Below are 13575 nucleotides of genomic sequence, written 5' to 3'. Positions count from 1 at the left end.
TGGCAGATGGACTATTCTGACAATCCTTTTCATACTTTTCTGGGCTTAGACATTGTTAATTGTTTGGCTGTCAGTGGGACAGACGCAAGCCTCCCGGTTCTCATCTGACATATCTAAAATTGTGTTCTGAAGATGAACATAGCTTTTACGGGTTTGGAACGACATTAACAGTTAACAATGATGAATGACTACATTTCATTTTGAATAAGTAACGTTTTTCGCGAATGAAATTACTTAAGTAAAACTTCTTACCTTTGAAAAAATTAATGTGTGCAAAAGATGCCTGCTCCCGGGACGCACAATGTTAAGGTATGAATTCACAACCATCTGACCCTCAAATAGTCAAAAGCCACTGGGTGGACCTGAAATTAATAAATATAAGCAATAATGTAACCTACAATGCAGTATGTAATCTAAATTACAAGTTTATCAAATTATTTAAATAATTAATATATTACCTAATAAAATCAGCTTCAGAGTCTTGAAGCATCGAACATTTCTCCACATCATCTGATATTCTTTGCACCTAAAAGACATAAAGAAAATAATCTTGTGATTTCTTTAAAGCATTATGTATTGTAAATGAGACCAAAATTAACACCCCAAAAGGCATATATATTAGAATAAACAAACTATTATAAATTATATAATTTATAATTATAAATTGTAATATTACATTGTAGGACTGTACCACCAATCAAATTAAATAATTAACAGTGCAAAATTATATGAAATTTGAAAATACAATTAATAAATGTTGGAAAAATGCAATGCTGCTTATTAAACCTGAAACTAATCCGCCATTAGGTGGCAGTAAATAACTTAATGAGGGAATCAACGAGTAACCCCAGAGTGCAGTCTGGACGATGGGGCGGGGCGACACTTCGAGGCGGAGCGACACGTGTCGCCCCGCCCATATTTGTTTTCCCCGCCTTTGACACTTTCCTCCGAGCCAGCAGGGGGCAGTTTGCGTTGAAACAAACAGAACGGTGGCAACTACAGCAGCAGAGTAATAACGCTATTCCGTTGATTGCTTGAGGTGAGTAAAAGTGGTTGTGTAAATATCTTATAATATGAAATGCGATGTTCGATCATTTATTTATCCATGGTACGTTCAATTTGAATAATTATTGTTAATAATTGTTATAAATTGCTCATTTTATTGTTCTTTGTGGATTGTAACAGTACACTCTGTACATGGCTTTAGTTCATAGGTTCGATTTTACAGAGGTATGGCATCACATTTGTCAAGTTATTTGAACAGACATGCATGATTATTGTGTGTATATTATTATTATTATTATTATTATTATTATTATTATTATTATTATTATTATTATTCAGGATAACATGATCAGGAGGTGGTGGTGTTCTGTTCTCCTGGACAGCTTCACTCCGCAAATGTATGTAGCTGTTTGAATGTTGCTACATGAAACATTACTCTGTACTATATCTAGCAATATACCTACCTCTTGACATTTGTTCTTTTAGAGCTCAACCACTGAGGGGAGGAACTTCACCATTCAAAAGACACTGTCTTCAGGCAGAGTCCAGCAAAGCAGGTTATTTGTGCACATACATTCATTAAGAGCTAATAATTACATGTGTGTACATGCAGAGGTATTTTAGTTATTACAGCTACATAGTTGTTCAGATGTGAAATTGGTATTATGTACAAGTACTATATTGGTCAATACTGTGGATTATTTAATATATAACTATCAGTTAACATCAGCATCAAAGACATTTAAAAACATTTCAGCTTAATTCATTTTCAGACAGCAGCAAGTTTTTTAAATAACTTCTGTTTGTGATCTAATGTGGATTTTGTTCACCATATAAGACAGAAATATTTATATTCAATGTAAAAGATCTTCATGTGGATCATGCATACAAATATATACAAATATCTCACTGGATTATTACAATTAATGGCAAAATGAATGTGTGGAAATGTAAACTAATATATCCTACTGACACACAACAGCAAAAGATATAAATAATTGGCTTAAAACTGTTTTTTTTTCAATGTGAAAATACTAACACTAATACTTCTGCACAGTACTGTATATATTAACATTTTATTAGTGTTATTATAAAAGAATGAGTATGCAGTTGTGACAACAATCTATAGAGTTTTTAATGAGAGTTTGTTTAAAGCAAGGTTGTCTGTATTCAGTGTTTATATAATGTTTAATAACTTTTATATACATGTATAAATAAACCTATGTATGTTTTTGATTCAACAGCTTCCCCTGGAAATCCTCAGGGAAGTTATTTTGTCGGCGGGTGACTCTGCATATTTGACACTTTCTCTGGTTTGCAGATGGTTGAGGGTTGTGCTCCGAAGTTTTTCGGAAAGCGGCACAGTTTGCCTGGCTAGACAGTAAGATTTCCCCGTTTAATGCTCATTCTCCAATTGAATTTTGTAGTAGAAGGCTGTTTTTATTATCATTATCTTTCATGTATTTTGTCTTTACACTATAAGTTGTGGCGAACTGGAAGAATTGTCCTCCTGTCTCCCAGAACGAGTTCAGACGGATGTACAGCATCAGGGAATGCTTGCAGTGCAGAGCCCTTTTCAAGTTTAACCCACCAGGGTACAGGGAAGAGACCGGCGTGGTGATCTTCTGGGCTTTTGTTTATACAGGATTTATACAGTCCAAGGACTGTTTTTTTTTTTTTTTTTTTTTTGCGGCATGATTATTAATTGATGTAATTTAAAGTTAAACTTTGCACTGTATAATGTTTTAATAAAAAAGCTATGGAAAACACGTGCATGACAACAGGTTTCAGTCATTTACATCAGTCTATCATTCTTTAAGGTTTCTCATATTTGATGATAACATGATTTGCTATGCATTGCTCATAATGGATTCTTAGTTTAGTTGTGACAGGATTGTGAGGATTAATGAGGTTTTCAGTAGTGCAGTTCAGAAAACAAATAACAGAAAGTAACAAGTGTTTTTGGGCAAGTTCTTTAGAACCTGTATAGTTCCTTCCTTGCAAAAAGTAACCATGGATTTATTGTAGTAAAAATATTTGTTGGCATATTAATTACTGTGAGCTGTAATTATAAAAACACCATAGTTTTACTATAGTTACTGTAGCAGAACCATAGTAAATTTTCGTAGGGGCCAAGGGAATGTTCAGAATATTATTGGTGACGTTCAGAGACTGGTGACAATTTGTTACACACACGACACACACACACATATATATATGTATGTATTTATTATTTGAATATATAAATCAAGGTACTCCATGACTATCTACATAACCATACTTCGCATAATATTGCCGTGTCATTTTCAAACCAGCGAGTAATGCCGAGGTAGCGTCTACACTACAGCCATTGAGGGAGTAGACCATTTATTTATATTCTGTTCATCGTAATCCAAATCTCTTTGTATTTATACGGGATGTTGTGGAAATGCAACAATAAATGCAAAAACACAACATTTATATTCACTTTTTAATTTATATTAAAAGTTTATTCATCTTAGTGTCTACTTCCACATTCCAATCCTGTTAATAGCGTCATAATTCTCTATACCAATAAGCTGTAAAATCGTCACTCATCTGTACACCAATAAGCTCATCTTAATCATAAACCAATAACCGCTGAGGTGGGCGGGGCGACACGTGTCGCTCCGCCCCAACGTGTCGCCCCGCCCCATCGTCCAGACTGCACTCTGGGATACTTGGAATCAACTGAGTCATTCATTGATCCGTTCAAAAAGATGAATCATTTAGCTCAAGTTTGGAGAGTTTTGATTTGAGAATGAGCAAAATAGTTTTGCTTTGGTCTTTGTTTGGAACTATATTCGTCGGTGAAATACAACAACAGTTAATATTGTGTCTAAAAAAGTAAGTAAGTTGTGAACTAATTGTTTATTGAACTATGTATTTGCAATCGTGATACTCAGCAAAACAGCTCACTTGTGATGCTTCTTATATGTTATAAATAAACTCAACAGTTGAACATTTAACTTACCTCATGTGTTTTCTGTGAGTTTATGTGTGCTGTTAAGCTTTTTTGATGTTGAATGAAACGTTAATATAATCAGAATCAGTCTCGCGTTTCGATGCTTCCTCAGTCTTTTTTTTTTTTTTTTTTTTTTTTTTTAATCAGACGAACTTGTCCAGTCGGGCATATAAAGATGTCTTTCATTTATTATAGTAAGGCGTCGAGTCAATATGGGATAGTTGAACACATATAAACGAATGAAATTTCAAATGTTGCTGTTCGTCAGTTATTTAGATAGATAGTAACGTTAGTTACTATGACAATCGTTCGCATTAGGTAAACACTACTTTTAAATGCTCTCAATAAGAACATTGTACTTCCAAAAATCGAACATTTGGCGTAACTATGCTATGATAGCAATTCCCAGTTTACTGCACAGAAGTTACCAAGGCCACTAAATGTCAGGATAGGAGGCTATTGTGAAATGAAATCGCTTATAGATTAACTTAAATAAATATAAAGGGTTATATTTCTTAAGTATAATTAAGTGAACTTACCAGGAATTATGAATAAAGCCTCTTATCTTCAATCGTTCTCGAGCTGCTCCAGTCGGCTGGGTTTCTGAATTTGAATGATGCGCGCGCAATCCCATAATGCCACACTACAGTAAATTAGTGTAGGAAACACCTGCTTCCTGTAAATGAATTACAGTTGACGTGGAAATATACTGTTAACAACTGTAAAACCTTATTTGACCCATAATGCATTGCGAATTACAGCTGCATCTTGTAAAATGTTTATACAGTAAAATTCTGTAAAATTTTGCTGTAGAAACTACAGCAATTTTTTACAGTGTACACATATAATAATTATACACATATGTTATATTTAAATACTGCAAAGATTTCACAATATAAATTTTTAGGTGCACTACATTTTAAGGAACAAAAAATGTCCTCAGTAACTCAGGCTCATACCACCTAAAAAAAACTAGCATCGCTCCTGGTTGCCGTACACTATTGAGGTACTCACAATTCAGTCCTGTTGACAAAAACCAATCACTTCAAGTATCCTAATGCTTAAAGAGTTGCATTCCAATAACTCAATGTGCTTTTATGTGTAAAAATAATTTCCCCATTGCCATGTCCCATTGTCTGGAAATGATTGTTCCTCAGACACTGTAGAAGCAGAGAAATAACAGGTAGAATTTCAATTTCCCACTAAATAAAACAAAACACTAATCAAGCCTATTCAGTGAACAGCACACGGCACTGCCAGTGAATAACAGAACTGAGAGTGCATTACACTAAGCGATATCAAAACAGTACGGCTAGACAGACAGTCTCTGGGCTTCGCGCACATGCGTCTGGCACAAACATATATCGTGCTCTTCGAGTACATGTATTGTATTAAAGGCATAACTCACAGCAGTCAGGCCTATAGTATCACAGCTTGGCAGATTGACAGGTTTATTGGGCACAAAGAGGCAAATATGTTTTGCCTTTATCTGTGAAGCAGCAGGGTAATTTGGAAGGCAATAATGGAGATTTCCTTTCAGCAGCTGGAGGTGAGGAGGAACCTGTCACAGTCTTTTGTGTGGTAATGAAAGGTGTAAAATGGAGTGTCTCCCTGCAGCGAGGGAATAGCATCTGCTGAGCGCATACAATGAGATGTGCCTGGAGCTCTTCTGTATCTGTCCTTTGTGATGGGAAGTTTTTCTAGATGAAACTGATGGATAAATGTTTAAAGTTATGATGAAATTGTACTGTGCTTATTTAACCAATACATATGACGGAATGTCTCTGTTCCTTGATATAGTGATACTAGCAACAAACTTTGGATGTTCCACTGTAAAAAAAAAAAAAAAAAAAAAAAAAACAGGTTTATAAATTCAATATTTAAATGTAAATTTACTTCAACATGAAAATTCATGTTAGACTGACAGTACTCCACCAAATGTTGTCCAAACTAGCTAACACACAGTTTCTTTTTGAACAATGTTGTTGATTTGTTAAGGGTTTATAAGCTCTCAGAACTCATTGAAGCTTAAATAAATAATGCGGTTATGGTTGTAGGAGTATTGTTTTGCTATTTGCTGACTTTATTTGTTTTTCTTGTTTCTTTTCTTTTTTCTTTTTTTCTTTTTATTACTGTTAGTAATTCGCTGTGTGGTAATGTTTAGAGCTCTTCTTTAGACCTCTGTGTTAAAACCAACCTGATTTCATTAGAAAACTCAAAACTATGTTATGTTTTGGTGAATTCATGGCACATTTGTATGAGTTTGTACAACTTGTGTTGTTCAAAAACATATGATTTTTAGAAAAAGAATGTAAATCCCTAAATCTAACCTTCAGCGTGGCATATGTATGTACGCTTAAAAATGAGATTGTACATATTTGCCACCAAAATGTGAAATAGTTTCAAATAAGCATGTATGTTGTTTAAGACATATATTGCACATGATATTTTTGTTTTACAAGGTATTTTTTTAAAAAAAGGGGAAAAAAATGTTTTTTTAAAATATGCTAATTAAATAAAGTTCAAAGTTCACTTGAGAGTTCACAGAGTTATGAGAAATGTAAACAATAATGAAATAATTTGAACTCTTGGCTGATAATTTGTTGAACAAGAACATTTTGATTGTCTTGAGAAGAATTTATTGACTGAGTGAGAGTTTTTTTTTTTTTTTTTTTTTTTTACAATTAAGACAATTATTGATAGAACTCAAAAGTAAACTTTTCTCTAATACATTTTAGTTTTTACAGAACAGGTTGTTAAAAAAATGGAAATTGTTGATGCATGCAAATAAGGAAAAATCAGACAGATATTGAGAAGGAGAAAAGCCTCATAGTGAATGAAAGAACCTAGAGGATGTTCTCATGAATTTTATCTCTTCGTTGTGCTGTGCCAGGCTTTAATCTTGTTAAAAGGAGATAAGGAAAAACATGAAAAGAAAACATAATATTTCCAGATACTCCAGAGGTGATTATATATGAGTTTGGGAGAGGCTTTGGTTAACTTTGTTTTGCTGCTGATAATGAATGCAACATTTTCACCAGCTATCTTTATGCAGATAAGACTGGCTGATGGGATAAGTGCTCTTATCACCTCTGTACTGGTCAATGACATTACTGCTGAGCTTATTGCAGTGTGGCTCTATGCTTATGAAACTTCCGCTGGATCCATCTGTATGATCTCCTAACAGAATGAACATCAAGATATATATTTAGCAAATAGCACATGGGATTTGTGACATTCAGCAGCCTATGAAATCATATGATGGCAATCAGAATACCATATGAGAAAATGAATGTGGTCATCCGCACTATACCACTGGAGATCAAAGGATCATGATGGAAGAGAAGTGATGGGGAATAAATTCATAATGATCACATGATCACTCATCTAATCCAATTAACTGAGGAATGGCAGCCATGGTCCAGACAGCACTAACACACCACGGGTTATCTGGCAGCCAAATACATTTGGACACTTGAGTCTTTTTCTTTTCTTTTTTTCTTTTTTTTTTCTTAGCAAGGATGCATTAAATTGATTAAAGTGACAGGAATGGCATTTATAATGTTACAAAAGATTTCTGCAAAAAAATAATAATAATAATAATAATTTTGAACTTTCTATTAATCAAAGAATCACAGAAAAAATATTAAAAAAGTAAAAAAATTGTATGGAGCACAACAATGTTTTTTGAGCCCCAGAACAGCATATTTTATTGATTTCTGGAGGATAAAGTGACACCAAAGACTAAAACTGAAAATTCAGCTTTGTCATTATAAGTATAAATTACATTTGAAATAAAAGTGTATGTAAGCTATCATTCTTTAAAAAAAATTCCACTTGGTTTGAGATATATGATATAATATAGATCTGTATTTAGACAGGTTATAGGCCGTTGCTGTGCCTGAGAATGAAATGCTACCAGTGCACTGAAGTGACAGTTGCAGCATTATGTGATATAAATTATATTTATGAAACAAATGTAAATAAAGCAAACACCTTCAGGCGGCAGCGTAATCTGACAGGAAACATGGCTTGCATTGCGATATGCCATTATTTTCTGTCAAGATAAAATCCTTTAAACTGAAAGGGAAAATAATGTGAGACTTGTGTTTTTAGTGTATTTGTGTATTGTGTGATTTCTTTCTCTCTCATTATCTCTTTTTCTTTCTCTCTTTTTGTCTTCCTCTCCCGACTCACCTTGTGTCTGGACACCTGTCGTCCACCTCTCCTGCCCCATTCCCAGCAGGCCTTGCTCTGACAGCTGACCCCGTCTGGTTGTAGAGTCGCATGGCTGCTTCCGACCTCTCTGAGACACGTGTCCTCTCGTCCTTCCCTGTCCCCCCACAACACAGCCTGACCGTCTCTGTCGGCCTGATGTCCCCATGGGGTCCACCTACTGTCTCCCTTCCCTTCATTTCTCTGCTTTAGTTTACGACCCTATTTATACTCTTTCACTTTATTTTATTCTCTTACTTTTTTACAGATGTTTCCTCCAGCAGGATTGTTTCTGCCTTCATATGATGCCTTCTTCTGACAATATCTTATGCATGTACCTGCACATACACACACAGGGCCCAATTAAAAATATTATGCTGCCCTAGGGAGTAACAGGAAGGCTAAATCTGATTTGGCACAGTAAAATGGAATGTGAATTTACATGCTTAACTTTAATTAATTTCTTAAGACATTAAGCAGCCACATGGGGCATTGCATCTTGGACTGTTTTGTACTTGATGCAGCGACTTCCTGTTTCCTGTTCCTGTTTTGGTAAATGTGGTCACCTGATGGTTAGCCTGTGTACAGACTTGGTTTTTTGCATGGATCCTTTATGTATTTTTTAAGTGATAGGTTGTTGGGTGTCACTGTATTTTCTGATTTACGCTGTATCAGTAAAAACAATGTATGTGAATTTTTTATATTATTGCATTTTAAAATCTACATTTTCTATTTTACTATTTAAATATTTTTTGGTACAGTTTTAAATCTCTTTTCATGTAATGAAAAGCTGAATTTTTAGTCTTCGGTGTCACATGATCCTTCAGAAATCATTCAGATATGCTCAGGAAACCTTTCTTATTACTCAGAATTTTTATTATTTTTTAAATAAAAAAAAATTAAGTTTTTTTCTTAAAATTCCTTTGATTTAGAAAAAAATATATTGTCTAATATTGAAGATATTTTAAAAAGGTGAGGTTTTTGAACAGTTTTCTCCATGATATTATATATATATATATATATATATATATATATATATATATATATATATATATATATATATATAACCACTCTAATGGTGGGTAGAAATGAGATCAACATCAATTTAATGATAATTATTATAGTAAAACAGTTTAATTTTATTATTATTTTTTTCACAGTATAAAGGCTTTAAACAAGGTAATATGCTGCATATATTCTAGGAAGATCATCATATTTTGGGATCTGCTTTGAATCAAAAAGTTTGAGATTTTTTTTAACTCCTTTATGTAAATTAAAAGTGCAATGACAGTGCTCAGATACCTGTTACGTTGACTGAACCATGTAGGCCAAATTTATTTCACTCTGTGACAACAATAGTTACAATGACAAATGTGAATAACAGCTTTCCAGTAAGTTGGGAAGCATGTGATGATGTAATTGTGCATGTGTATACAAGCCGCTCTAAATGTAATTCCCATCATCAAAGCCTGAGTCTTTCAGGCTCACCTGGGCCGCCCATGGAGCACAGCTGGCACCCGGCCAAAAGATACAGCAAAGCATGAAGTGACCTTTTGATATAAAGTCAGAAATACAAAATTCAGTGAAGGAGAGAAAGAAAAAGGCAAAAATGAATCCACCCCCATGTTTTTGTCCTTGTCTTTGGTGCAAGCCAGCAGTGGTGCAAGCTAACCTTTCTCTAATTGATGTTTGTGCCGAACAGGCTCACCAGGCAGCCATTTTGTGGCGGGAAGGAGAGCAGCCTGAAGCTCAGTGGGGTTCTTTAATGCAGCACGGCTGTTTGAGTTTCCACAGAGATAGCTGCCTTCCTCTGAGTAAGCAAAGCACAACTCAATATACAAATTACTCCCTTGTTAATTTTTTTTTATCCTGCTTTTATGCACAGGGTTTGAATAGCCTCTTTATAAATTATGACCATTACGCTTTTGGTTTTGGCTAGAGCAGTCTTTTTGCTTCCTAATAAATTTCAACTTGCAATCAGCTTAGAAGGTACATAAGAGAATTTAAGTATTAAAAACAGCCCCATAAATCAGCAGTATGAACTGAAAGATTAGTGTGAAACTACTTACCCTGAGAATCAGCTGTGAAAATACAATGCCGTGAAAAGGTTTTTTCCTGATGTTTTTGTGTGTGTGTGTGTGTGTGTGTTTTGTTGTTGTTGTTGTTTAGTTTTTGCATATTTGTCACACTTAAAAGATTCTTAATTTTACATAATTAATTTGACACAAAGACAATGCAGGCAAATACAAAATACCCGTTTTAAATGATTATTTGCTTTGTCGCTTCAGGACCTGTATGACTTGCCATAATTGATGGAACCATGAATTCTGAACTCTATTAAAAAATCCTGAAGGAGAATGTCCAGACATCAGCTCCAGCTCAAGCACACTTGGGATATGCAGCAGAGCAATGATCCCAAACACACCTCTCAATAGCTCAAGAAAAACTAAATTAAAGTTTTGGAGTGGCCAAGTCAAAGTCCGGACTTAAATCCAATTGAGATGCTGTGGTATAATCTTAAACAGTCCATTTGTGCTTGAAAACCCTCCAATGTGGCTGGATTAATACAAATCTGCAAAGAATAGTGGGCCGAAATTCATCCACAACAATGTGAGAGACTCATTGCCAGTTATCGCAAATGCTTGATTGCAGTTGTTGCTGCAAAGGGTGGCACAACCAGTTGTTAGATTTTAGACTTTTTCAAATAGTGCCAGTCAGGCTTGTACATCTTTTTCCTTTAATTTATTAAATCACTATTTCATACATACATTTTTGTATTTACTCGGATTATATTTGTGTAATATACATTTAAAAAAAAAAAAAAAAAAAAAACAGCAAGAGGGCAAAAACTTTTTCACATCACTATACTTGACTCATGTGAACATTCAGTATTTGGCTTAGTAATTTATAGTATATTTAGACTTGAAAATCTTATATGATTAAAGTCATGTTTACTTGTGTTTACTCTTACACTGCCAATATTTTTTATATTAGTTTTTAATAGTTTTAAATTTTCTTTAGACTTCCATTGAGTCTAACACTTTCAAACTATTGTGTTATTATTGTTAATTAATAGTTATTTAAAGTTATTTATTTTTACATTTAAAAAAAAAAAATTATGTAATATTTTGTTTTCAAACTGGAAAAAGTAAATGCAAAAAAGTATTTAGCTTAATATTTTATTCTGAATTTATTCTCAATTGACTTGTTGGTTATCAGGATTAATCATAATGGTAAGAAATAGATTAAATGTTTGATAAAAAAAAAAAACACTTATATTTTACATTATGGCTAATGTTTTCTCTCTCTCTCTCTCGTGCGCATGCGTGGGCGTTTGTGGAGCGAGTGGAGCGTGGCTGTGAGAGCGACTGTGTGTTTTCCCAACTTTCACGGTTTGTTTTGACTTTTTTTATTTTATTTACTTATTTATTTATTTATATGGTAAAAGTGTAAGGGTTAGAGGAGTAGTTTATTTTTTGATACTGGCCATTATGGCCGGTGTGAAGGAGGGAGTAGGGTTAGAACAGCTGACCCGACGGCATGGAATTAAAGTGCCGGTCGGGAGTGACTGTTCTGTGGAAGAGTGCAGTCTTGCGGTTGGACAGGTGATCGGGCATGAAAGTATAAGATCAGCTTCTAGAATGAATAGCGCGATGGTTCTTTTCTTGGATTCAGTAGATAAGGTGAATAAGATCGTTGAACAAGGTATTGTTGTGAAAAATGCATATACTCCGGTTTTTCCCCTCGTAAATCCGACAAAGAAGATACTTTTGTCAAATGTACCGCCATTCATCAAAGATGACGTTTTAGAACGCGAATTGTCGCGTTATGGACAATTTGTCTCGGCAATTAAAAAAATTCCGGTAGGATGTAAATCACCACTGTTGAAGCATGTTGTATCGTTCAGACGACAAGCGTTCATGGTGTTAAAACAAGGAGTTGATGAGTTGAATGTTTCGTTCAAGTTTAAGATTGACGGGTTCGATTACGTAATCTTTGCTACAACTGAAACAATGAAGTGTTTCATTTGTAAAACTGAAGGACATTTGGCGAGAGGTTGTCCTGAAAAGGAAAGAGAAAAAGAGTCAGTCTTGATAGAAACTCAGAGTAGCAATACAACAACTGAAATCGAAGTGCCTGAAAATCAGCATAATGAAAGCAGAATTGAGAATAATGTAGAATCTAATGCACAAGAAAAAGAAGACGAAGCTAGAGAAAAAATGGTAAAAGAGTTTGAAGTCATTGTTTCAGGGCAAGAATTAATGGAAACAGCTGAACAAAATTTTAAATTGCCAGCTACAAAGCGTAAAGCAACAAGTAGTGGACAGAGTGAGAAGAATTTAAAGAAGGGTCATGTCAAAGAAAAAACTGAGATGAAGGATATGAGTAAAACTGATGCTGGCAGTGAGACAGAATATTCATCAGAATCTGATAGTGAAAAAGGAGTCTCTACTCAAGCAACAATAAATGTAAGAAAGGCGGAGAGGTACGATTTGGATAAGTTTCGCAGTTTTTTACAGGTAACAAAAGGAAAAAGAAATGTGGTTGTTGATGACTTTTTTCCAGATCTAGCTAATTTTATTGAATCTGCAAGGGAGGTGATGAAAAATGTGGGAGGAGATGGTCTTGCTGAGACTGAAATTTATCGTCTTAAGAAATTAGTACAAAAGACAAGAACACAAATGCAAAAAGATGAGTTGGAAGGATCACAACAATAGATGGATTTGCTTTGGAGTGAGGTTTGTCTTAGTAGTCATAACACTTCTTTTTATGGCTGAGTTCAAGATTTCCTCACTAAATTTAAATGGAGCACGTGATGTAAAGAAAAGAAATTCTTTTTATGAATTAGTAAAATAAAAAATATTGATATATCTTTCATACAGGAAACCCACTCATGTAAAGAAAATGAAATTGATTGGCAAAGAGAATGGGATGGGACTGTTATAATGAGTCATAAAAGCTCCACTAGTGCTGGTGTAGCCATTCTTTTTTCAAGATCTTTTGCACCTTTATCTTATGAGGTAGATGAAGTTATTGCTGGAAGATTAATTAAAGTTACTGCAAAATATGAAAGAAAAACTATAAATCTGATCAATGTACATGCTCCTGTTTTTGCAAAAGAAAGAATGTTGTTTTTAGAAAAATTGGCTAGTACATTGGAAGGATGTGATTCAGATTTCCTCTTTTTAGCTGGAGATTTTAATTGTACGATTAATAATTTGGACCGAAATCATGTTGAACCACATATGGCTTCAAGAAATAAACTTTTAAGAATTGTGGAAACATTTGATTTAGCAGATGTATGGCGTGAAAAGCATGGAGATTTTAGACAGTACTCCTGGGCCCATTATAAGGAAAATTGTATTTCTATG

At 34.3% G+C, this 13575-nt stretch overlaps 1 long non-coding RNA gene across 1 annotated transcript; it reads right to left on the bottom strand.

The window, feature by feature from the left end:
* Positions 1-348: 348 nt before the first annotated feature.
* Positions 349-4568, bottom strand: LOC113109358 (uncharacterized). The gene is made up of 3 exons (XR_003292942.1): positions 4528-4568; positions 459-526; positions 349-362 (listed from the first exon to the last, which is right to left on the bottom strand). It is a non-coding gene; the product is annotated as an uncharacterized LOC113109358 (long non-coding RNA).
* Positions 4569-13575: the final 9007 nt, after the last annotated feature.

This window comes from Carassius auratus, chromosome 9, assembly GCF_003368295.1.
Source record: "Carassius auratus strain Wakin chromosome 9, ASM336829v1, whole genome shotgun sequence".
Taxonomy (NCBI): domain Eukaryota; kingdom Metazoa; phylum Chordata; class Actinopteri; order Cypriniformes; family Cyprinidae; genus Carassius; species Carassius auratus.
The sequence above is the reverse complement of the archived record's forward strand: the minus strand, read 5'-3'. Positions and strand labels throughout refer to the sequence as shown.